This window comes from Lissotriton helveticus, chromosome 2_1, assembly GCF_964261635.1.
Source record: "Lissotriton helveticus chromosome 2_1, aLisHel1.1, whole genome shotgun sequence".
NCBI classification, from domain to species: Eukaryota; Metazoa; Chordata; class Amphibia; order Caudata; family Salamandridae; genus Lissotriton; species Lissotriton helveticus.
Window position 1 is genome coordinate 626,665,205 of NC_136059.1, and position 26,249 is coordinate 626,691,453.

Here is a 26,249-nt window from a genome sequence, read left to right on the forward strand (position 1 = left end):
CAATGCCCCGGAGCCTCTCTGGCTCTTAACAATAATGTTCCATCGTTGGAGCGGCCCACTAAGCACACGGGCCGCTCTGACTCTGCGCCTGCCCTGGCACAGCCACCATTTCGCCTCACGGAGCCCCCCCCCAGCCCTTTCTAATCACCGGGCTGTTCTTCGGCGGGGCTCCTCTGCAGAGGCAGCAGGCGGGGCTCCTTTCTCCTCACAGGAGCCTCGCGGGTACGTCGCTGCGCTCGCTCTCCCCCCGGGCCCCCTCCTGGGACCCGGGGCCTCACTGCACCGGCAGGGCTCTCTCCTCACAGGGGAGCCCTGCTACCGCCGCCATCTCCGCTGCTCCCTTCCTTCCGCGTCAGGTCCCGGGCCGGCAGCCAATCACAGTGCGGCCCCGGAATGACGTCACGCGGGTGTCCCGGGCCGGTCGGCGGTGATTTCTCAGGACAGTACCGAGGGGTGGGCACCCTCGAAATCCAAATAAAAGGCAGAAGCGAGGTAGGCACTCGCTAGGGCGCCATACACGGGGTAGCACCCGAAATATAAAAAAATAGGCAATAAAGGCGCCGGCACTCGGGGCACACAGAGGGCAGGAGCGCTTCCCTACACGGGATAACCACAGCGCTCTGCCACAAAGTTAAAAGTAAAGTGCTCTCAATCGCTATAAAGGCATATGCAGCGCTCCCAGCGCTAGGACTGGAAAAACAGCGCTCCCAAGCGCTAGAAGGACAGATAAGGTTCCAGCAAAGTTCTTCAGGGGATGCAGCAAAGTCCTGGAATCAAGAGTTGGAGAAACCAGCCCATCAGCAAAGAAAAGTCCTCCAATCCCCCCAGGCAAAGCAGGGGGGTCCCAGCACAGGGTCCATCAGGTATCCAGGGGCTGGGCAGGCCCCAGGGATTCCCCTGGGCCCAAGCAGCAGCACGCCCCTGGCAGGATTCAAGTTAGAAACAAGAACATTTTGGAAGGGGACACAGCCCCTTTTTATACTATAAAATCCTTTGTCTAAAGGGTGCAGGCAGTGTGAGAACCAGCAAGAACTGGTTATAGGGAACTCCTTTCAGTGTGAGGGGCAGAGGCGACAGCCGCCCAGCAGGAGGTGGAGCCAGCATTGTGGCAAGCAGGCACAGCCCTATTCACTCCCAGGTGCTATCTCCTCCCACTTCCCTAGTTGCAGATGGAGTCATTCAATCAAGGGCTGACTCAGACAACCACCTGGGGGCTCCCCAGCCCCTGTCACCCTCAAACCAGACAGTCAATCCACAAGCAGGCCCAGGCACTCGTGGAGCCAGGCGCCAGCCAATCACGTGCCAGCAGACTCACTACACATGCACACCCATGTCTAGAAGTGGCACTTCCACACTAGACACACTCATGCCACATACATCATTACGCAGCAGTTAATCTCACGAGTTCGCACATACCAAACTCGACACTGCACTCCCCACACATCAGGAACTACCATGGTCACACATATTCCCCATGCATTCCTATGGGAGGGCAGGTCACTCACCACACATACACGGAGAGCTCACGCACTTTACACTGTACCACAGTGAAAAAGTGCGCAAAGGCCTAAAATCACCAACACCAGGTTCCAGAAACAGGCTACGAAAAAGCAAAAAGTTTCGGGGTGAACCTGCCAAAAAGGGCCAGGTCCAACAGTACTTCTAACACCCTTCACTATTTTACTTGGTATACAGGGCTTGATAGAGAGAAAGAACGGGGGGCGTTAATATTCATTGCCATGGCTACCGACAGGCTGTGCATTGCGTCGGCCTGGTTGGACCCTGACCCCACATTGTTGCGCACTGGCTTGCTCGGCTTTATTCAATTTTTTCTCTTGAAAATGCAATCTATTCCAAAAAGGGTCATGGGGCAAGAAAAAAGGGGTTAGTCATTTGGGGGCCTTTAACTCATTGGCTTAACCGTTCTAATCCCGAAGCAAGCAATGATAGCGCTTAAAGATTGTTTTCTACCCATTTATCCGATGCCTCCTTGCTACATTGTTTAATATATACTCTGCCTTGGCTCTTTTCTTTGTAAGGATATATTGTTGTACGGGTCACTTTATCTCATGTTTCTTGCTATAATGATCAATATCTATCCCTGTTGTGGTGTTTTTATTCTGAAGACGTACTGTTGCACTGGTCACTTTATCACTTGTTTTTATCCATATCGATGACATTTTTTCTGCCCAACCGCACACTGTAGCACTTTATATCGTATTTGGATATTTTGGACTTTGTCAATTCCGCTCTAAGATGTTATATAATTTTAGGCCTTTAAAGATCGGGCACTTTTTGTAAATTTTCAGCCTAGGGGCAAGGGGGTTGCTACATGTTGTATTTTTTGTCTCCTATGCAATGTATTCTGTGTTCACTGCATATAAAAAATAAAACAAAAAGAACCTGTGATGTGTACTGCCTCTTCACGCTTATTCTCCCTCTCTAGTGTCGGAACCCAGCACTGTTCGTCAAGCGCCATGCCTTACTTTGAAAGCGGCCTCCTTTATGAGCTGTTTCCAGCCATTTGAGCCTATTGAGATGTACTTGCTAGTGGCATTCTTCTGACTCCTTCCTTTTGGTAACCCCACTCTTCCACGCCCTCCTTTACCCTCGGCCCGTCCCACTTTGAGGCTCTAAATTCCAGATATTAACCCCCTTTTCACTGTTTTACTCTCTTTTGATTAAACCTGTTATAAACAGGCTATTTTCTGTTTGTTGTTTTATCCCTAAAATGTATAGTTTGTATGTCTGTGGAGGAAGAAGCCTGGGTCATGAAGGAAAATTTAAATTATTTATTAAGGATTCTGGGCAAAACCAGTTTCCCTTTCTGTGGAAAAATGGACCTATTTGCAGTGCCCCCGCCCACCTTTTATCCCTATTTTGACTACTAGATGCCAGTTTTCTGACTCTGATTGTGCCCTGGGGTCTTCTAACCATACCCAGGGCCTGTGCTTTGATTAAAAGTACATGGTAATTATATATATTAACAATTGGCACTGACAACCTACCTGTAAGTCCATAGGGCATGTAGATTTAATGTACTTAAGTGTGCACTACTATGGTACCTGCTGTCATTTTACAAGCCAGCCCTACATTGCTCCTTTCAAAATTAAATTATATGCAAATTTGACTTTGGTATTATAGGTACTTCTAAAATCTCAAACAACTATATTTTTGCATATAAGGTTTACCTTAGGTGCCTCTGGGATATGGTGCCTTATAACTATAAGCACTGAAGTTATAAAATATGTTTTTGGAGCCCTGGTTTAGGAAAAACTGCCACTTTTGTTTTTCCCCATTGTTGCACAATGGCTCCATAGGATTACATGGGAATACTTTATTAAAGTGTAACTATTTAAAGCAAGGCGCTAAAAATATACTTCAAAGTATCAAAATGATAGTTAGATTAAACCCCCAAATTTGCCACTGTTGGATTTATTATAACTATCACAGAAAATAAATTATAGATCTTTCTTTTCTTTAAGCTAAAATCCAGCCTTCCAACAGCCCTGCTTTGATTGGTCAGCCTCTGCCAGGCTGAGCAAAGCTGTCTTAATGAGGTGTGAAGTGGCCTGCCTAGAGACAAAGGGTTTCCTGTGAGAGGAGAACTGCAAGCTGCAGAGCAACAGACAGGATGGGGCGAAGTAGTCACACTGGTCTTTAAAGAGGGAATGACAGCTTAGCTCAGCACAGGCTCACCCCCATATTGCACCCCCAACCAGACAGGATCTCCTGTAATTAGAGTAGCAGCTGGGTTAGAAAGAGATTGTTAGGGTAACCTAGTCACACCAATGGGATCTCATAGCCATTTCTAACCCTTCAGGAGAGTGTTTCTCCATTTGGATTTCAGAAGAATAGTGCTTTCTGCAACAAGATTATGCCACACTTTCGAGGAAGTTGGTATACTTCTGGGTGTCACCCGGTGCCCCCTGCTTGTCTCCCAGTAACAATGGATAAATGTGGGACAGATACTTGCCTCAAAGAATCAAGAGAAGAAGGACTTTCCTGCTGGAACCCCTGGTCTACACCTCAAGAGGACTGCACTCAGAAGGACTGCACCTGCTGCACACTTTAGAACTACAACCCTAAAGACTTTGCCTTTCTTAGAAAGGATTAAGCATGGACTTCCTGAAAGCTACATGTACAAAAGAGTTGCAAGAGTTCCCTGCCTAACACTACCGAAGAAGAACAACTGCCCTGCTGGAACCCTGGCCTGCACCCAGGGGATTACACTCTGGATGACTGCACCTGCTGCACACTTGGAATTTCAGCCCTAAGGACTTTGTATTGCTTCTAATGTGAAAGGAGTAGACTCCCTGGCAACAACAGGTTAAAAGAGCTCCATCTGCGTCATCGCCACCAAGATGAACCCATCTGGAGTGTGTCCAGTGTAATTTTAAGGATTTGGCCAGGTTAATTGTGGGAAACTTAGTCTTAACATTATAATGACTATCTCAGATCTTCTAGCCCCTGGGATTGGATTTTTGGACACATTAAACCCAAATGAGGAACTTCAGGAATAAGTTCCAGAAGTTTGTAGACGTTTGGAACAACTATTGCGAAAATCTCCACAAGATGACCAGGTACATTGTGGAAGTTGTTGTCCCAGATCCAAAGAGACAAACGAGACCATTTGGACCCTTGGCTGGTGCTGTGGACCAATTTCCTGCAATAAAAACACTCTGGAAGTAAATGTAAAAGTGTTACATTATAGGTGGCCTGAACTCTGGACTTTGTCCCAGTCCAGTGCAACCTTTTTTATCCTTTGAACGCTATTTGCTTCTAAGTGCTAGTTTTACTTTTAATACTTAAAAATTCATAATTCTTGTTCCCTACATTGGATATTTGTTGTTTTGGTGTCATTTTAATCATAAAGCTTCAACCTATGTTTATAAAATAGTGTTGGGTTTTTATTGTATATTGTGTCTTACTTGTTTAATATATTGGTGTTTTTAAATGCTTTACACAGCTGTCTACTATGTGAAGCCTGCCTGCTCACAGCTTGCTACCAAGGGTTGAGAAAGGTAATAATGTATTGAGACCTCGACTGAACCTTTTATTGTGTTTGTACCCTTATTACTTGTGGTAGGTCCCTACTTATCACTACTAATAAACCACTTACCAACAGTTTCTATATTAGATGCCTCAAAGAAATTAAAGGCTTTCATCTAAAAAAATGTCTAATTACCCTCTTCAGCTTCCCTCTATGAAGAGGAAGAAACGTGTGACACCTTAGAACATGCTTCATAAAAGCTTTTCTATTCAAAATTGTCTTATAACCCAACAGGTGGCTTTTTGATTGCTTCCTTCTTCTCAGCCTATTATTATCCAATTAAAGGACAATGATGATGATGATGATGATGATGATGATGATGATATATGACGGCATCCTGGGTGACACAAATGCGTATAAGGATTCGGATCCTTTTGCAAATGAACCTTTGGGAAAAAAGCGTAAAATTTCTCCTCATGATGATGGTGTTTCTCATCCAGTGATTTAGTTGACCATTTAGGGGTACCAATGTTCGACACCTCTTTAATTCACCATCCTAATTTGCCTGAATGGTTCCCTTTGGAACACGTTTCAAATCATATTTCTTTTTATCTGAGACACGCCCTAGATAAATTCTCTTATAATAAATTAAAGTATGAATGTTCCATCCTTCCCTTCTCTAACAATGTTACTGCTACCCCGGTTATTCACCCTAACTTCCGAAAAAAGGAGTAGACAGTGCCTGGTCCAGTTATCAGGACAGGAATTGGAATTTTATTGGGCCTCTGACCAGAATCCTAGATTTAGCCAAAGAGGCTAAGATGGAGGGTACACAAAATTGCCCCAGATACTCTGTCTAGTTGGGCTCAAAGTGCGATAAGTATCTTGGGTAAAGCTAATTCACACATTTTACAGGGGAGATGCAAAAGCCTCTTATTGAAAATATACAACAAGCTTAGTAGCCTTTCCACAAGGAAGAGGGGCACCAGGCCTATTTTCTCTTGTTCAGGAATTCTTTCATTAAAGAAATGAGCTAACATGTCTCCACTCTTGTGACTATTCATTAGATCCAATTTTCTTGGAACACTTTTTTTCCTCCCAGGTTTTTGGCAGGGCCAGCAAAGGTAGATGCCACTTTGCCAGACGTTACCCCACAAGTGGTCAATCTTTTATTCAAATGTTGTGAGGTTTATGTAGCGTTAGCTAGACACGAAGATATCAGTGTGCTTTACAATTTGTAAGATAGGTCAATTTGTGATACATGTGTGGATCAAACGCAATGGGGAAGTGCATACAAAACATTCTAAGGATAAGTATTCACTGTAGACAGCCACTGGGGGGGTTGAGGTATGTCCTGCCTTTCCTGGATCAGTCAGGGCTGGGCTGAATAGACCAGGCTGCATTTAGATTTAAAGTAGTGGAAGGAACCTTCCGTGCACCTGAATAGGCCTGGCCTGCCTTACACAATGCTGTCTCCATCTCTTGCCAGGGAGCTGGACCACAGAGGATAGAACTGGTTTGGACAGAGCGAAGAGTCTCTCTGCCACAAGAGAATAAAGGAAAATGTGGTATAAATATTAGGGCCCAGACCCCAGAACTTTAGAATACTTCTGGACTCAAGAGGAACCTCTGCAAAGGAGAAGAGCTGGGAAAGCTGAAGGAGAAGTACTGCCCATTTACTGTGTACTGTCTGGGTTGGGCCCGCAGTGGCTATTTCTGCCAAGGAGAGGACAACGACTTTGCTGTGTGCTGTGTATCCTGCTTGAAGAAGATCTCCAAGGGATTGAAGTAGAGCTTGCCTCCTGTTCTGAAGTCCCAGGGACACGCATACTTCACCACCAGCTCTCCTGAACTCCATTGATGGAAGTTCTGAGCGGCCATTACTGTATGTGTGCACAAATGCTTTACACACTGCTTATAAGATAAGCTTGTCTGTGTGTGCCAAGCTACCAAGGGGGTGAGCAGGGGTTGTCTAAGGGTGTAACTTCCTTACCCTGACTAGAAGCAGGGTTCTCTACTCTGACAAAGTTACAAACCATTGCCAACTAGAGACCCTAATTTCTAGCAATGGCATTGCCAATGTGCAGTTTAGAGAGGACAAGCAATTGCACTACAGTCTTAAACTCATTGGGGGTGATAAAAGCTATCATGTTTTAGGCGGTTTAGTGTGAAAAGGGCTCTTCTGGCTCGGTTTTTGATGTGCTCCTTCATCTGTCCAGGGTGATGCCCAAAGACTTTACTGAGTTATAAAGTGAAAGAGAGCTGTCTAGTGCCCTCAAGTTCTAGAGTTATTCTCGAATTGGTGGAGGTTTTATTTTTTTAAGGGAGAGTAGTAGCAGTTCAGTCTTGCTGCAGTTCAGTTTTAGGTGGCTGGTGTTTAACCAGTTTTGTATCTTGCTTAGTGTGTCATCAGAATATAGGTGATAGTTGACCCCTGCTTGTTTGAAAATAATTGTGAGGGGTTCCATGAGGGAGATTAAATAGAGCTGTAGAAAGGTTTGAACCTTGAAGAACACCTTGTGGAACTGGTACAGGATTTGAAAGACAACTGTTGATTTGTATTTGTTGAGAACAAAGTTGCAGGTAGGATGTGAACCATTTCAAGAATGTGTCATTAATACCAGTGTGATTCTTGAGGGTCTCGAGTAACGGTATATGATTTACCATATCAAATGCGGCTGAATGTTTGAGTAGGATTTGGAGGCAGGAGTAACCCTCATCTAAGGATTTGTAAATATCCTCTGATATATTGAGCATATTGGTTTTAGTGTGCAACCTTTCCTGAACCTTGATCGGAATGTGTCATGAAGGTTGAATTAATCTATATAGTGGTTGAGTTGTAGCAGGACATTTCTCAATCATTTTAGCTAGGGAGGTGTTGGACTTGGCCATTTTTGCTATGTCATCCCTGAACTTTTTGCCTTCCTCCGAGTATTTTTTCTGATCTGGTGTTGGTGGTTTTGGGACTCTGGGCACTTTATCACTGCTGTCCAGTGTAAAGTGCATGTGCACTCTAAGGTGAAACGTGGTAAGATTGGTCTACACCTATTTGGCATATTTAATTTACCTATCAGTCCCTTGTAAGGCAGTATCCCAGATACCCAGGGCCAGTGAATTAAATGCTACTGGTGGGCTTGCAGCGCTGATAGCGCCACCCACCAAAGTAGCCTTTCATACCTGTCTCAGGCCTCTCCCATGACAGGGTCTGCACGCGCAGTTTGCTGCCACTGTGACGTGGCGCATAAAGTGGGTGCCACATCTGTGCACCTCTTTTACTACATATCAGTCACCCCTAAGGTAGGCCCTACCTAGACCTAGCAGGGTGCATTGTATGTAAAAGGTAGGACATGTGCCTTAACTGTATGGCATGTCCTTGTAGTGACAAACAGCCATTTTGGTTTCTCACTGCTGTGAGGGTGCCTTCTCATTGGAATGCATTGGGGATTCCCTGATAAGTGTTTCAGTGTTAATTACTGATATGAGAGGAGCAGCATGGTCAAGTTTGATATGTTTGGAATAGTGGTAATAAATGCTGCATCATGATGTGCGTATATTAATTATCACTATTTTAGAAATGCCACTTTTAGAAGTTGGCATTTCTGTCTGTGTGCTATGTGTCTTTGTGCCTGCCTGATGTGTATTGCTTGTCTGGCTCTGGAGGGAAAAGGGCTGGTGAGGTTCAGTGGCTCCAGAGGGGCTGGTTGAGTCAGCGCTAGGCTGAATAGGCAGATCTGCATTTGGAGTAGTGGGAGGAGTAGCCCCTGACCCTGAATAGGTCTGTGCCTGCCTTGTACAATGCTGGTTCCGCCCCCCTGTGGTTTGTCTGGGGCCAGAGCCTAAAGAAACAATGGAGGTGGTGGTGCACCTTTAGAGAAAGGTGTGAGTGCCCCCAGAACTGGTTAGGACTGGGCGCAGAGCCCTGGGAACAAAGATATTAGTGGTATAAATATTGGGGTTGTGACCCCATGTGTTTGGTGTTTACTTGGAACGGGTGGAGGGACTGCCTCCCAGAGGAGTGCTGGGCCAGAGAACCGCCATCTGGAGCTGCTTGTGTGCTGCCTGAGCCTGCCTCCTGCTGGTGGACCCCAGGGAACTCCCAGGGTATTTGTGGTTGCCTCTCTAACTCTAAAAACATCCTATGGTGAGTGCATCCCCAAAAATCTTATGGATTTTCCAGAACAGAACGTGGGGACTGCCTCTCCTTGCATAGTGTGGGATGCAATGAAGGCGTACTTAAGGGGGATCACCCAGCAGTTTATCTTGCACAAAAATAAAGATAGGGAATGTAAGGCTAGAGCTGCTTATCAAGCACTTTCAACAATAGAACTCCTTCATGTAGATGCAATCCGACGAGGGGCTCACAATCAGGGACAACTGCATATCTTATTAATGGATAAACGTCTTTCCCTGAGTAGGATGCTCAAAGAAAAAATTGCTGTGAGCTACAAGAAGCAGCTCTCCCTTCAATATGAGTATGGTGAATGCAATGGGTGGGTCCTGACTTATTAGCTAGCAGAAAATAGAGCTAAAAACTAATAAAGGCTATTAAAGGGTACAAACGCTATTATTCACTCATCCACAGACAATAGTTGAACAATTGTCCTCGTTTTTTCAGAAACTCTAGACACAAATACAACCATTACATGAGGAAGGACTTCAGAATTACTTAAATCGGAGCAATCCCCCACTCTTGACTCAAGAAGACTTAGCTTTACTTGATCTAGAAATCTCCCATGATGACATCTTTGAAGCTTTGTCTATGTTACGTTCTGGCAAGGCAGCTGGGGAGGACTCAATACCAGCTGAGTTCTATCAGACTTTTAAGAGAATATTATAGTCCCAACATTGAGGGAGGTTATTCAGGATATTGGGGCTAATGGGAAGCCATCAGAGGAATGTAGCTCATATCTGCCTCTATTTCTTATAAATACAGATGCCAAAATGTTTGCTAAAATCTTGGCTACTCGACTTGCACCTGTGATGTCCGGATTAGTTTCTGGACAGCAACATGACTTCATCCAGGGTAGGGATACTACAGCCTATGACAACACCACAGTTGTGTCCTTTGATTTAACTAGGAAGTCACAAAGGCATATTAAGATGGTCTTGATGGATGCGGAAAAGGCATTTGACCGTGTGGCCTGGGGCTACCAGTGGGCAACACTTTCATCATTTGGCCTGGGTGAAAAATATATCAAATGGATACAAGCTTTGTATAATAACGCACAGGCCAAGCTGCAGTATGTCAGCCTACATTCATCTCCTTTTCCAATACGGTGCAGCACCAGACAGGGATGACCTCCCTTTTGCTTTTTGCCTTACACATCTAGCCATGCATTGCGTAATAATAATCAGATACTCCCATTGATATCAGGAACGTGTCAGTTGAAAGTCACTGCCTATGCTGATGAATTAGCTGTTTTCACAACTGACCCTGTATCTGCAATAGATTCTATTTGTTAGACCTGACGGCCCTTTGGGTGGTCCCTCCTATTATTTATTTATTTTGTCCCTTTTTGCCTCTTAGTGCTTTTCATTTTTTTATGTTCACTGGAAATTTTTGGTGTTGTCCTAGGGGTTAGGTGCTTCATTGCCCCTATAATTTTTTGAGGCCTAGGTGTCCCTTATTATGGTGAAAATTTAGTCACACAAAATGGTGGCTGGTAACTGCCACAACTGGTTACCTCTGGAACTGGTGCCATAGGAGAGTATGGGAAAAGCTCCAAAACCTTCCAGCTGGTTCTGGTAGCCTGAGGCCAGCCTATATAAGGGTCAGAACCAGGGCGGCCATTTTAGGAGTGACCAGAGAGTTGGTGTGGAACCTGGTCTAGGGAGGAGTGAGGCGATATTGTGGGGAGGAAGGCGCACTGAGTGAGGGTAGATCGTCCTCTGGGCCGGCTGCCTCCTTTGATGACATGACCCCCTACCTATCGACTAAGCCCTACGATTGTAGAGTTTCTTCTGGCTCCCTGCATCCGTCAAGTGCTCCTAGGCTATCTTCAGTGTGCTGTATGAAGCTGGCCTAGGGTATCCAAAAGCGGAAGCGTCTATGACCAAAGAGACACTGAGACTAGCTGTGCAATCCGATATTCTCCTAGCCTGCCTTGAATCAGCAGAGCTGTGAGACTCTACGTTGCCAGCTCGAGGGCCAGGATATTGCAGGCCGCTTCGGAAGGAAGCGGAGAATCGGCCTTGAAAACGGGAAGGGACACTCACCGTGAGAGAGGCTCTGGTGAGTGAAGGACCCACTGCGGCAGCTGTAATCTCCATTTGCGCGGGAGTGTGCTTGAGGTGAATACTTCCTCCGGAGTGGATGAGGGAAGTCAGGCGAGCACAGCTGAGGAGCGACGGAAGAGGCGGAGAGGAGCTGAAGGAGGCCGGCCGTGGGCGGAGACCTTCGTGTGTTCAGAATCGGCGAGGGGTGTACTCCGGAAGAGCTGACTGACGCCCTGAAGATCGGCAGAACTGAAGCGGTGAGATCCCGCTCCGATTAGTCAGGCGATTGGAGACTGCTGACAGCGGAGTGTGGTATATAAATAAATAATACCGGATCTAGGTTTTACTGGACATAGTAATAACAGATAGCTCAATAAATAAGAGTCAAGATTCGAGGTAGTAGGAGTTTGCAGGTTTAATACAGCATAAAGGACAGGAACAGGACAACCTGCACGGGAACAGGATGGCAGAGCCCTGCAGGGGGGACAGGGAATGAGCGCGCTAACTTTAATAACAGTACACAAGCATATATACTAAAACAATTGCAATTGCAATACATACAATAGGAGGAGCAGTGGGTGTGGTCAATAGCAGTCGCGAAAGATAAGGGTGAAAGTAGGTGTAACAAGAGGCGTGTACATAGACATGTGATGTAAACGTAACAGAATATGTCATAAATGGGGCGGAAACATGGAGGGGGCTACCTAAGGAGCCGGGACCTCTAACCTAATGGTGCGCGCAAACTGACAATGACGTGTTACTAGGAGAAGCTGGGGGCTATGAACTCTGTGCTAGGAGCAGAGACGAAAGTCTGGAGAGTCAGGGCGACATGTACCTAAACAATATCTAGTATCTGATGTTTAGAGAACATGTTGATATAAACTAAGAGTCAGGAGGGGAGAGGCTAACAGACTCTAAGACTGGAGCATGCATTATTCTACATGTAGTGCGTGATGAAGAATATTAAATGACCATTAATACAGTATTTCTCTTACATGGAGACGTAAAGGCTAGACTGTGACGGAAACTATTGATGCGATTCAGTAGCTAAGGAATGCAGAGAAGGAGGGCTGGACTGATAACTAGAATCATAACATACTCTTGGCAGACTCAGAGGCAGAGCCAGGCTGAACCGGGCACTGTGAGGCAGGAAGTAAGTGAAGGGTCAGGAATACAGGTGGGGGCTGTATCGCTCCTCAGCGAGGGTTTCAGGAGACAGGAGCTGAATCTTGGTGTCCGGGCCCTTTTGAGGCCTAGAAACGGGGACTTTACAATGAAATAACGTGCACACTGAGAAACGTGGCAACGTAACTTTACATAGGCCTAATACTCGTAGCTTTCACGAGAACTGGAAACTGGCATACTAGAGATGGACACAACTGTAAGTGCGTCTTTAATCAAACATGGGGAATACATATGCATATTAATCGTGCACACATAACATAGGATGGAGGACACGTAGGGACACAGAACATGGCAAAATTTACTTTTCCACATTCCCTCCTTGTCACTACGTTTCCATCAGGAAACATCAATATTCATGATACCATCTATCATTTCATATAGTATCATTTGCTCGTCTCGAATTTTCTTGGAACGGGATTTAGAACGGGACTTGGGACTAGGAATACAAGAGGTAGCACAAATGCCACAAATCGCAGGGCCACATTGTATACAGAGGCAGCAACTGAATATGATCGCTACTGCAATACCTAGAAAAGACAAGACTTTCCATCCCCAGGCGGAAATTATATTCCAGAACCAACCGGACCATGTCCAGGTGCCTGGATCTTGGTGTAACATATGGGCAATTTTATGGAGTCTGGTTATAGCTGAATAAACAGACGGCGCGTTATTTGGAATGAAAATGCAGCAACTAGATCCGATGACTCTACAAGCCCCGCCCCTATCGGCCAGTATGACGTCAAGGACGAGACGATTCTGGAGCACGACAATTCTCATAAAGGATTGCTCTTCGGTTAAGTTACTTAGAGCAGAAGTAGTCTCAATCACTACTGCTTCGAGAGTTCTGGTTAATCTACGTATCAGTTTACTATTTACAACAGTACCTAAATAAGGGAAGACACCTTTATTGATATCTATATATTGTTCTATAGCAGTTTCAGTATAATCGACAATCGGGAGGTTTCTCTTGTGTCTAGTATGTACTAGGTGGGAATTCCTATGATAGTCAGGTGGGGCTAGGAAAACTGGTGGCAGTAGGAAGGCAATGTAACAGGTTCCCTCCCAATCGAGGGGCAGACGAACATATGCGGTCTGACCACAAACAAAATAAGAATGACGTGAAGCTTTGAAAATAGATTTCCTACTGTCACTATACTTGACAATAGTAGTACAATCACTATGTCCTACATGTACGGAACCATTCTTTCGGACACATAATTCGCCTTTAACTGGTAGTACTGAAATAGCAGGGAAGTCTGGAGTAGTATCAGACTGGACATTCAGGACCATGAAATTCGAAGAATAATTACCTAGATCATATACTTCATTTTCTAGATCTAACCCTATTCTATGGGAAAGACCTTCCTTGTCTGGAAAACATGTACTGTTAAGAAAAGACATATCTGTTGAGGATGACGTTAACGTGGACCATGCTCCACACGAACCATTATGGGAAAATGGATAAGGAAAGAGTGGCAGAACTCCCTTCGGTGTCTGGAAAGGGGGGAGTCGACCACACACCCAACAATTAGTGGCATTGCTGGTCTGGTGTGAATAATGTAACATGCGGATAAAGGAATTATTACGCATAGCAAGACGGTAAGATAGTTCATGAGGAGGCAGATCACTAAACGTGTGCTCTACTGTAGCATTAGAAGACTTATTTACATGAGAAACTGGAAAACACAAATAAAATGCATAACCTGTGCAGGTAGTCATAAGGCTGAAAAACAATATGAAACTTAGAAAAACGATACATCGGATTGAGTTTTGACTAACTCTCTCACTATGGGGGTCTATTTTATACATGTCAGAAACCGGTCTAACCGTTTCACCTAGGGGAGGACTTAGACAATCAAACTGGCTGACTTATTTTACTAGACCTTAACTTTTGCTTATACTCCTGTTGCGGAGTTTTCTCTAACAGGGAGGGTTCAGTATCATTGTCTTTTGCGGGACAGTCCTTGAGAATAGTACTTTGGCAGTCTTTCAAATCTTCAGGAATGTTCTTGGACACAGTCTTTAAACCATAAATTTTTTTCACATGAGACAGGTGGACCCAGCCCTTCCTGCCTTCCAGCTTGACGGCAGTACGGGTGGCCAAGAGGACCTGTCGTGGCTCTTTCCAACGAGGCTCCAGCGGACTTGAACGATCAAAGTTCCTCACAAGAACCATGCATCCGGGAACGATTTCATGCGGTGCCACCTCGGTATTGTCTGGAAATGCGGCGGCAACCTGTGAACGACAAGAGTGTAGGGCAAACATCAAGGAAGCTAGGTAATCTGTCAGCATATTACTTGGAACATCTGTAATACTTCGGGGTCTAGGTGTACCCCACATGTCAGGGGGGCGGCCGAATACGACCTCATACGGGGACAGACCTGATCTGGAGTGTGCGACCATGCGCATATAAAACAAAGCGACTGGCAGAGCTACTAGCCAGTCTACACCTTTTTCTTTACATACTTTGGCAATGCGGATTTTCAGGGTCTGATTATGTCTCTCTACGAGACCGGCTGCTTCTGGATGGCGTACACAATGGAACTTCCACTGGTACCTAACAAAAGGGAAACATGTTTCATCAATTCAGATGAGAATGGCTGGCCGTTATCAGAATATACGACTCTAGGGAGTCCATAACGGGGGAAGAACTCACGAACCAACTGCTTGGCAGTGGTCGCGGCTGTGTAATCTGGAACTGGATATGCTTCTGTCCATCTGGACAAAGCGCATACAACTACAAGGACATACTTGAAACCTCGACATCGCTCCATCTGAATATAATCCATCTGGAGGACTTCAAAAGGGTGGTCAGGGGGCTTGAATCCACCTTGTTCCACCGGGACACTTTTACCTGGATTAAACTGGCAACATATCATACAGGTACGGACTTTCTGCTTGGCTGCAGCTCGTAAATGCTTGTTGAACCAAATGTTCTGGATACTGTCTAACATAGCTTTTTCTCCTAAATGTGCTGGACTATGTGCGGTATTGATAATGACTTGAACCATAGAGTCGGGGAGAAACCATGTGGCTCTACCCTTCGTTACCCATCCCTGATCTGTGTGGACCCCTCCTTGTTCGGACCATTTCTTAATTTCATCGGGAGTAGCATGTAACTGGATATCTATGACATCTTGAGTAGGGTCTTTAACTGTCATACAGGTAGTTGGATCTGGAGTATGTGTCTGTGTCGGATTAACTGAAATGTCTGGAGTCTGTGCTGTAAGCTTGGCTGTGCGATCTGCTAGATCATTACCTTGAGAAACAATGTCAGTAACTTTCGTATGTGCTTTGCACTTCATGATAGCAATAGATGTCGGTAAATGTATAGCATCTAACAGAGCTTGAATAAGGAGACCATGCTGAATCTTGGTTCCATGAGAAGTCATGAAACCTCTCTCCTGCCAGAGCACTCCGAAGTCGTGTACAACTCCGAATGCGTAGCGTGAATCTGTATAAACATTAACTTTCAGGTTCTTGGCGTGTATGCAGGCTTGTGTCAGAGCAACTAGCTCTGCTGCTTGAGCAGACAGGGTGTCAATACGGTGTGTTTCAATAACTTCAGTGTCAGTAGTCACTGCATACGCGGCTACTAGTTCTCCTGTACTTGTTCTCATACATGAACCATCCACATAAAGTGTTAGGTCGGGATCTGGTAATGGAATATCTGTCAGATCTTGTCTTGGCTTAGTCATAATGTTAACTACTTCCACACAGTCGTGTGTGGCAGGATTTGAATTAACTGACGGTAACAGTGTAGCAGGATTTAGAACGTTGCAGCGTCTGATTTCTATGTGTGGCTGGAACAGTGTCAGTTCATAACCTGTTAAACGTGCAATTGTCAAGTGCTGAGTCTGGGTTCGGTTTAAAAGAACTTCCACGGAGTGTGGAACTTGTACTGTCAAGGAATGTCCTAATACTATGGAATCACTTTGTCTGATAGCTAGTGCTGTGGCTGCAACTGACTTGAGGCACGCAGGCAGAGCCTGGGCTACAGGATCTAATGTGCTCGAAAAATAAGCACAGGGCTTGTATTGTCCTGCTTGATCTTGTGTGAGAACAGATAATGCTGTACCTTCGCGTTCTGTGACGAAAAGTGTAAAAGGCTTACTGTAGTTCGGTGTAGCTAGAACTGGAGCTTGGCATAAAGATTTCTTTAACTCATTGAAACTAAGTGTATGTTCAGATGTCCAAGGGAGGACAGTCGATACGGCTGCCTCCTGTGTCGTTAACTGTATCAGTGGTTGGGCTAGAAATGCATACTGAGGAATCCATTGTCTACAATAAGAAGTGAGGCCGATAAAAGCACGTACCTCCTTCTGTGTCTTGGGCTGAGGAAGACTCGCTATTAACTGGATACGGTCTGGTGTCAACTGCCTACCCCACTTGGACAGTAAGTGGCCTAAGTAGATCACTTGCTGGACACAGAATTGAAGCTTTGAAGGGGACACCTTGTGCCCCATCTCGGCGAGAAAAAACAAGACTGTAAGTGATGCTCGCTCGCAAGCACGTTCAGAACGGGCTGTGATCAGTAGATCATCGACATACTGGAGCAGGGCAGTGTCAGCTGGCATGTGAATGTTGTCTAGTGTCTTTCATACGTTTTCTCTCGTGTTCTTGCTCTTCTCTGATTCTATTCTGGTGGTACTGGAGCATCTGTAACATCTGGGACGGGGTACTAGCTTGCCATGTACTTTCGACTTTCAAAACTCGATTCTTAACTTGTGGACTTGAATTCTCGACTAACTTAGTAACAAAAAGATGAGGGTATGACTCACTACTTGTCTTCAAGCCACTGTTTATAATAAAACATTTCTCAAATCTAGAATAAAAATCACTAGTGTCTTCATCTTGTTTCTGTTTACAGGCTGAGATTGCATCCCAGTCTTCCTTTCTAGTGGCTAATAATCTGGGCAAAACTTGTATTAACAATTCTGGTAATTCTTTACATTTCTCTCCAAGACCGGTACCTGGTACTCGTATCTTATCTTCAGCTTCTAGAACTGCCCAATCGATCTTTTTCTCTCCCACCTCCCAATCTTTTTCCTTGAGTTTCTCGTATACCCCTGCGGGCAACAGGACCTTTAACATTTTAATAATATCTGGATAAGTGTATTCTCCCATACGGAGCATGTCCTTTAATTCTCGGTGGAACCCTGCTGGATCTTTGTCATGACAAGGAATTAATTTCTTCATCTCTAAGAGTTCCATCTTTGTAATCGGGGTGTAAACAAATACTCTTTGCATTTCACCATCTGTTGTCCTGACTGGGTGTACTTCTCGTAACGGATTCTGTCTATCTATGTAAAACGGTTTACTTTCTGGGGGTGAAACATGAACAAAATGCGGGTTCAGGAACGTTCTATATTTGTGGCGCTGTTCTAGAATGATACTAATTAAATCGGTACCTAAACCTTTCCATCTATACTGGAGTAACTCGTTCAGGACATCGTGTAACGGACCTGGATCAGAATGTTGACCCTCATACAATGTAATGAGGTGCTGGATCATATACATACCCACCAGTCGTTGCTCGGCTGGGGGCAGTTTCAGAAACATTTGTGCCACTATTTCGTCTGGAAAAGTGGTAGAATCAGTAATCCATCGGACTGCTGATCGGACTAGTTCTTGTTCATGCATAGTACTTAACTCACTATAACCGATTCGTGATTTCAGAATATGATCGGTAGCTTGAAATACTTGTTCTAGAGAACCTTGTTCTGGTGCTGGATGATGAAAAACTGACTTGTGTTCTAGGCGTAAATGGCGGTCTGGAAATCTAGATTTTCCTACATACGCTATTCTGGCGGGATTCTCGTCGTCTACCTCTTCAGTAGAAGAGTCATTCTCTTTCTCGCTTACTTGTGCTGCTTTACGTTGTTCGTGTAACTTTATTATTTCCTTACGAATTCTCTTGTACATACTCTCTATACTACTGATAGTTCTGTGTTTACCCTCGGCTATATTATCACTCCACCTTGTCAGGATTCTCATTTCGGCTGGATCTTTGGTCGGATAATCTTGTTCTCTTATTAAACAATTAATCAGAAACTTTAATATCATGAGCTGGATTTCAGCTTTCCTTTGAGACATGGCTTCGCTAATGCTTTCTGGATCTTGTCCTGTACGGATGAAACGATATATTCTGTCTAGCTCTTCTTTCATGTCTGATAGGGTGTCTAAAAACCCGAGCACCCGCCTTACACGGATGGAATATATAACTGTACTATCATCACCTGCGACTGGATCATAGCGGCATTCAGTAAGAGCTCGTCGGATATCTGCAACGGACTTATATTTGGGCGTACGCTGTAACGCACATTCATGTAACTCGACTAACGTTAAACATTGGTGTGGTGGCGGGGTACCAGGAGGACCTCCTCCTGCGGCCCCTAAACTGGAATCGTCGACTGATACTCTTCGTGCTGGCAGAGTGGCGGGCAATTGTAATGTAGGCTGGACCGGGGGTACCGTGGCAGGTACTCCGGTGTCTGGAGGAGCAGGAATTGCTTGATTTACAGGGACTGGCGGAACAGGATTTGCATATTCTGGGACTGTGTCGTCCAAATAGGACGAGATGAAAATATCAGCTGCGGTCGGTTTGTGACGTAGCTTGGTCGGAACTAATGGTGGCGGAAAATTACTGGATGCCTCCGGGGTCGCTTTTGGCAAGCCCTCGGCAAGAAGAGGATACATACCCTTAATAAGGGCATTTCTCTGTCTGTCTGACTGTTCGGTTTTGACTCGTTCACCTATCTCGATTAATTCCCTTTCTTGGGCTCGTTCTAAGGATTCTCTACTTAATTCTGACTTTCTGATTTCTTTTTCGGTTCTTTTATGAGATTCTTTGCGCCATAACTCGATGGCATCTTTCTGTGACTGTCTGGCTTTCTTTTTCCATAATGCTTCTTCTACTCGCATGATGCACTCGGCATCCCATGTACCCGATACGGGCCATCTATACTTTTCTTCTAACTGTTTGGTATACTCTACCCATAAATCTAGATATAATATGGCACTTATGCCATGCTTCTGATACATAAAATGACCTGGACTGTCCCTAGGCGGGACAGGAACTGCTGCTTCTAGCAGACCTTTTCTAGTTCTTAACTGACGTAGTTTAGAAAACCACGGCATGACTGGACTGTAATCTAGACACAATACGTAATTACAATACACAATGAACACGATAATTACTCCACATTCATACCACGACATTAAAATACATGAAGAACATTTAAAATAACAGTTCGAACAGAATACTACCTGGAATACGGAAAACAGAATACATGAATCTTCTTGAGAACAGAACGGACTAGAACAGAGACTAGATGCACTGCTGAAACAGTACGAAACTTACCGGTCTCATAAAGAGACACGTCAGGACCCGCATCCACCGGAGTGGACACTTCGTTTTGGGATCTGTGTACCACCAAACCCCACGGACCAGAGACAATTAGATTGACCCTGTCTAGATACTACCCCAGCAACGGTACTCACCGGGCAGCAAGAACGGAAGGCCTCGGACTGGACTGGACTGCTTCGACGCCGGACGGACGAACTTCGGACTTCTGTTACGGGTGGGCCTCCGGATACCTCGGACCTTGGACTCTCGGCTTGGGCTCTGGTCGGGACTCGCCGCGCTCCTCCACCGCCTCGTCTGGATGCTGGACCGCAACCTCCGTCTCCTCCGTAGGCCTGAGGGATACTTGAAGCAGAAATATCTGCACGTGCACGGTATGGTTCCGTCACGGCTGCAGAGGGTCAGGGGGCATACGTGGCTTCACCGGCGCGTGGGGAAAGGGCAAGTCCCTGTTCGGGCGCCATTATGTGGTATATAAATAAATAATACCGGATCTAGGTTTTACTGGACATAGTAATAACAGATAGCTCAATAAATAAGAGTCAAGATTCGAGGTAGTAGGAGTTTGCAGGTTTAATACAGCATAAAGGACAGGAACAGGACAACCTGCACGGGAACAGGATGGCAGAGCCCTGCAGGGGGGACAGGGAATGAGCGCGCTAACTTTAATAACAGTACACAAGCATATATACTAAAACAATTGCAATTGCAATACATACAATAGGAGGAGCAGTGGGTGTGGTCAATAGCAGTCGCGAAAGATAAGGGTGAAAGTAGGTGTAACAAGAGGCGTGTACATAGACATGTGATGTAAACGTAACAGAATATGTCATAAATGGGGCGGAAACATGGAGGGGGCTACCTAAGGAGCCGGGACCTCTAACCTAATGGTGCGCGCAAACTGACAATGACGTGTTACTAGGAGAAGCTGGGGGCTATGAACTCTGTGCTAGGAGCAGAGACGAAAGTCTGGAGAGTCAGGGCGACATGTACCTAAACAATATCTAGTATCTGATGTTTAGAGAACATGTTGATATAAACTAAGAGTCAGGAGGGGAGAGGCTAACAGACTCTAAGACTGGAGCATGCATTATTCTACATGTAGTGCGTGATGAAGAATATTAAATGACCATTAATACAGTATTTCTCTTACATGGAGACGTAAAGGCTAGACTGTGACGGAAACTATTGATGCGATTCAGTAGCTAAGGAATGCAGAGAAGGAGGGCTGGACTGATAACTAGAATCATAACATACTCTTGGCAGACTCAGAGGCAGAGCCAGGCTGAACCGGGCACTGTGAGGCAGGAAGTAAGTGAAGGGTCAGGAATACAGGTGGGGGCTGTATCGCTCCTCAGCGAGGGTTTCAGGAGACAGGAGCTGAATCTTGGTGTCCGGGCCCTTTTGAGGCCTAGAAACGGGGACTTTACAATGAAATAACGTGCACACTGAGAAACGTGGCAACGTAACTTTACATAGGCCTAATACTCGTAGCTTTCACGAGAACTGGAAACTGGCATACTAGAGATGGACACAACTGTAAGTGCGTCTTTAATCAAACATGGGGAATACATATGCATATTAATCGTGCACACATAACATAGGATGGAGGACACGTAGGGACACAGAACATGGCAAAATTTACTTTTCCACAGGAGCCTTCCCCGGTTCTCAAGAAACTGATCGGGCCCACCCAGGAAGTGAACTGACAGAACTACGTGGTCACAGTAAGCAGGGGCATTAGTTGGGCGGGTGGAGAAATTCGCGTTTAGACCTACAATCCTCCAACCTAATGACTCGCACAACAAACAGTGCTCATCGAATGCGTGACTGACACACCCCGGAAATTACCAGGCTTGGGTAGGTCTTACGAGAGCGGTCCCTTAATAAAAACAAAACTTGTCAACTAAAGGAGAACAGGGTAACAAGGTGGACTCACAAAGGGTGAGAAAGGAAAGTAATGAGGGGACATTCACCTTCAGATCACTAAAGGGCTCCTGAGTGTTCTTGAATTTTAACCTGCCAAATAAATGTAGTCACAGAGTAAGCTCACTGGCTGTAGAATAAGACTAAATAACCTGCCTGTTATATCTAGATAAGCAACTGTGTGGAAATCTTAGCAAGTGAACCTCTGGGGGTATAAGACCAATGATTTTGCTGCATGTATTGATTGATTATCTTGCCTGTCTTTATTCAGATATTCTTCTATTGAACCAAGGTACTAAAGGGCTAAGTATGGAGTATTTGCTGAAGATCTGTAACCTTCTGCCAATAGTAACCTTGAATGCCCAAGGATAAGGTACAGCTGTAAATAACTGTAAGGAGATTTGATATTTGCTGGTTGTTTCAACTGAAACTGTGGAATATTTACTGCTGTTGGAAGGTGTAAGAAGTAATATTGAGCTCCTTTCACTTGGAGGAGTATTGTGCCATTATTGCTAAGTGTAAATGGGCCAAAGCTAATAATTTAATGCAAAGCCAATTAATGAACAAAATCGAAATTCTGTTAAGAAACAAAATGAAACTATAGAGATTTTTTATAAAACAGTCCATATTTTTCTAAGCTGGTGTAGCGTCATTTTTTTTGTGGATGGGCACTGAGTTACTGTATGAGGTGTGATGGCAAGCTTAACACAACTTGTCTCCGAGTTTAGTCTTACCTACTCTGTGCTAAGCTACGCAAATTGGACTGGGTTACCCCAGGTCCAACACTATTGAACTCGAAACTAGTACATTTGGCTCTTTCTCTGGATATAAGCTAAATATCAATAAGACAGAAGTGCATCTTAATTTTCAGTCTGATACACCTGTGCCGGGTGCTTTCCCTACAGCCACTTACTTGGGGGTTCATATGTCTCCACTGATTGAACGCATGTTGACATTAAATTACGAACCATTGCTGCAATCTATACCTGAAAAACTGGGAAGTTGGCAAAACTGACAATTGGCATAATGGGAAACTATAACATCATGAAAATGAAAGTACTTCCAAAGTTTCTACATTTATTTTGTTCTATTCCCTTACACTTTCCCAACTTGTTCTTTAGGAAACTAGAGGGGGTGTTAAGTAGCTTTATATGGGGCTATAAGAAAGCACGACGAGCAATGGGACCCATGAAACTCCCTTACAATCAATGGGGCTTAGACCTGCCCGAATTAAAAATATTCTACTGGGCAGCGTTTATCGGCTGCATCCACAGTCTCCTGTCCTCAGATAAACAAGATTTCTGCCATTGCCTTGCTTTAGGCATTGATAGCAGAATGTTACTATACAGAATTAATGATCCTGATTACTTTAAATGAGTTTGTTTTAAGACTATCAGGGATAAGGTAGGCTTTTGGCGGGAAATTTTAATTAAATACTCTTTGTCTCTAATGCATGAAAATCTTTCATTACGGGGCAATCCGTTGCTCCCGGAGATATTCCAGGACCTGATTGGTAGATTATGGGCCAGTTATGGGATTGTTTGGGGCACTTATATGATCACAATGGGTTCGGTCATTTGAAAGCTTACAACTTTCATTTGAACTCCCACGCCAGATTTTTTTAAGTAACCACAGATCACGGACTATTTCCTGAGATGCAAGGCTCTAAAAACAGTGGCGAGTTCTGAGGTGTGGACATGCCTCTATGGGGAGACTCAGAAATCAGTAATCAATACAATGCACCAATGCCTGTGTAAGTCCAGGATGGATGGCTGTGAAAAACTGGCTGTAAAATGGAGCAAGATCCTTGTGGCAGGCATTGCTCCAACAGTTGTTAATCGTACATTAGAAACTCTAGATAGATCAATAAATTCGGTTAATTTAAAGGTGCAACAGTTTCTCATGATATGCATGTTATATTCATGTCATTCTCGGCGGCTTTGGTCAATGCTCGATCACTGAGCAAGCACGCTGCGGATATATTTGAACTCCTCGCTGACGGCTCTCTCGACATTCTGTTTGTGACTGAAACCTGGCTTAATAATGCCAGTGCTCCGGATGTCGAGTTAGCCGTCCCCCGAGGCTATAAAATATATAGGAGAGATAGAATTTTGGGAAGAGGGGGGGGGGTCTGGCAATCATTTAAAAAGATTCCTGGGCTCTTCAAGTTGAACCCCCGGAGGATTTAGGAGTTGGGGAAGCGATGAACTTTTCCCTAGTCCTCTCTCCCCATCTCACTTTGGGGGGTACATTAATTTATCGGCCTCCAGGACCGGCAGGATCGTTTCTAGCAGCACTGCTTGAGTCTATGGTACCTCGAGTTTTGAGATTTCCTCATTTCTTATTGCTGGGGGATTTTAATATTCACGCTGAGGTAGCGGAACTCCCTGATTGTAAAGCTCTGTGTGATTTTTTTGATCTGGCACATCTCTCCCAATGGGTCTCTTTACCCACGCACTCAGGAGGTCACACTTTGGATGTGATCTGTTCAAACTTCCCCCTCCAGGTGGAAGCCCCTCAAGCCCTGACGTGGTCGGATCATCGGCTGATCAGATTTACGTGGTCAGCTCAGAAAACTACCACTAGGGTGACCAAAACCGTGTGTGCCAAGAAAATTAATACAGAGACTTTGGCTGCCACCATGAACGAGTGTAGGCCTGTGCTAGGCACTGATCTTGCCAAAGCAGTGCTGAGCTTTAAAGAATGGGTGGTAGCGGGGGTGACTGCTTCATCTAAAGGGGGAAACAATGGTAGAGTTCGCTCTACCCCATCTAAACCATGGTTTTCTCCCGAGCTGCGCACTCACAAGCTCGCCTGTAAAAAGCTAGAACGGGCCTGGCGTCAAACCTATTGCCCCCTAGCTAAGGCAGCTCTACATGGGGCGCAGATAAATTACTATGCTAACATTAAAATAGCTAAGGGCGAATATTTTGCCAACCGGATTGAAAGGGCTAATAATAGCAGTCGCGAGATTTTTGCGATTGTTAATAGCTTTCTTTCCCCCTGTGCTGAGCAGCGGATGGTCCCTGCCTCGGGGGCATGGTGTGAGAGCCTGTCCGTGTTTTTTGAGCAAAAAATAGCTGCTATTCAGTCTAGTTTTAGCTGCAGTAATTTCTCGGATGGCATTCCTTATCTCTCCCCTCCTCTAGGGTGTTCACCTTTCAGGATGGTGGAGTTCGTTCCTCCCTCAGCCACTGACACGCTGGTCGTGATCAAATCCCTGAAATCAGGATCTCCATCTGACCCTTGTCCGGCGCGGGTGCTGGCAGGTGTAGCTGAAGTGGTGGTGCAGGAAGTGATGCATATTGTCGGCCTTTCATTCAAATCAGCCACAGTGCCTGCTGAGTGGAAACAGGCTAAGTTCCTGCCTTTGCTTAAAAAGGCTGGAGCAGACCCTGCTTTGCTGGCCAATTATCGGCCAATTTCACTGCTTCCGGCTATGGCTAAAATTGGCGAAATATTGGCATTTCGGCAGCTAAACGAGTTTGTAGAATCGTCAGGGGCTCTACACCCGGCTCAATCAGGGTTCCGTGCTGCTCACAGCACGAAGTCTGCTCTGGTGGAGATCTCTGAAGCGGTTAGGGAGTGTCTGGACAGTGGCGACAGAGCGGCTCTAATTTTATTGGACCTCTCTGCCGCGTTTGACACGGTGCCTCACCAACGCCTTCTCGCTCGGCTTGCTGATATTGGGGTCTCCGGCCTCGCTCTAGACTGGCTGAGCTCCTTTCTTTCGTCTAGATCCCAGCAGGTCTGGCTTCCTCCTTTTTCATCTTTGGCTAAGCCTCTCACGACAGGGGTCCCTCAGGGCTCCACGCTGAGCCCTCCGCTTTTTAATGTTTATCTGACCCCCCTAATAGAGCTAGCCGAACAACTGGGGGCCAAAATTATTGCCTATGCTGATGACACGCAGCTGCTGTTCACCTGGCCAAGTACTGTCTTAGATACAGAGCGGATTCAGACCTGTCTGTCCTCAATTTTCAATTGGTTAGCCTCCTCACAACTGAAGTGCAATGAGGATAAGACGGAAATTCTACTCTACGGTCTATTCCCCCCTAACTTCAGAGAATCACTTTGGCCGTCTGGTTTCCCGATGCCCTGCTCAGTTAATGTCCTCGCTAAAAACTTGGGGGTCTGGTTTGGTGAAGACCTCCGGTTATGGGGGCATATCAAAAAGCTGACTGGAGGTTGCTTCGGGACCCTTAAAGCGCTTTGGAAGTTCTTCCCTTATCTTCCTGCCTCAGCAAGAGAGTCAGTAGCGAGAGCTTTAGTCCTCTCGCGTCTCGACTATGCCAACGCCTTGCTGAGTGGTTCCCCGGCTTACATGGTGAAGCGTCTCTAGGTGATTCAAAACGCGACCGCCAGACTGCTAGGTAATATCTCCAGCCGGCTAAGCGTAAGAAATCACCAGCAGAGTTTGCATTGGTTGCCAGTTCCTCAAAGGATTACTTTTAAAATTTTGACTCTGGCGCATAAAGCTATTAATGGGCAAGGACCCGCCTACTTGATGAAACGATTTAGTCGTTACTCTCCCAATCGATCCCTGCGCTCTGCCGCTCAACATC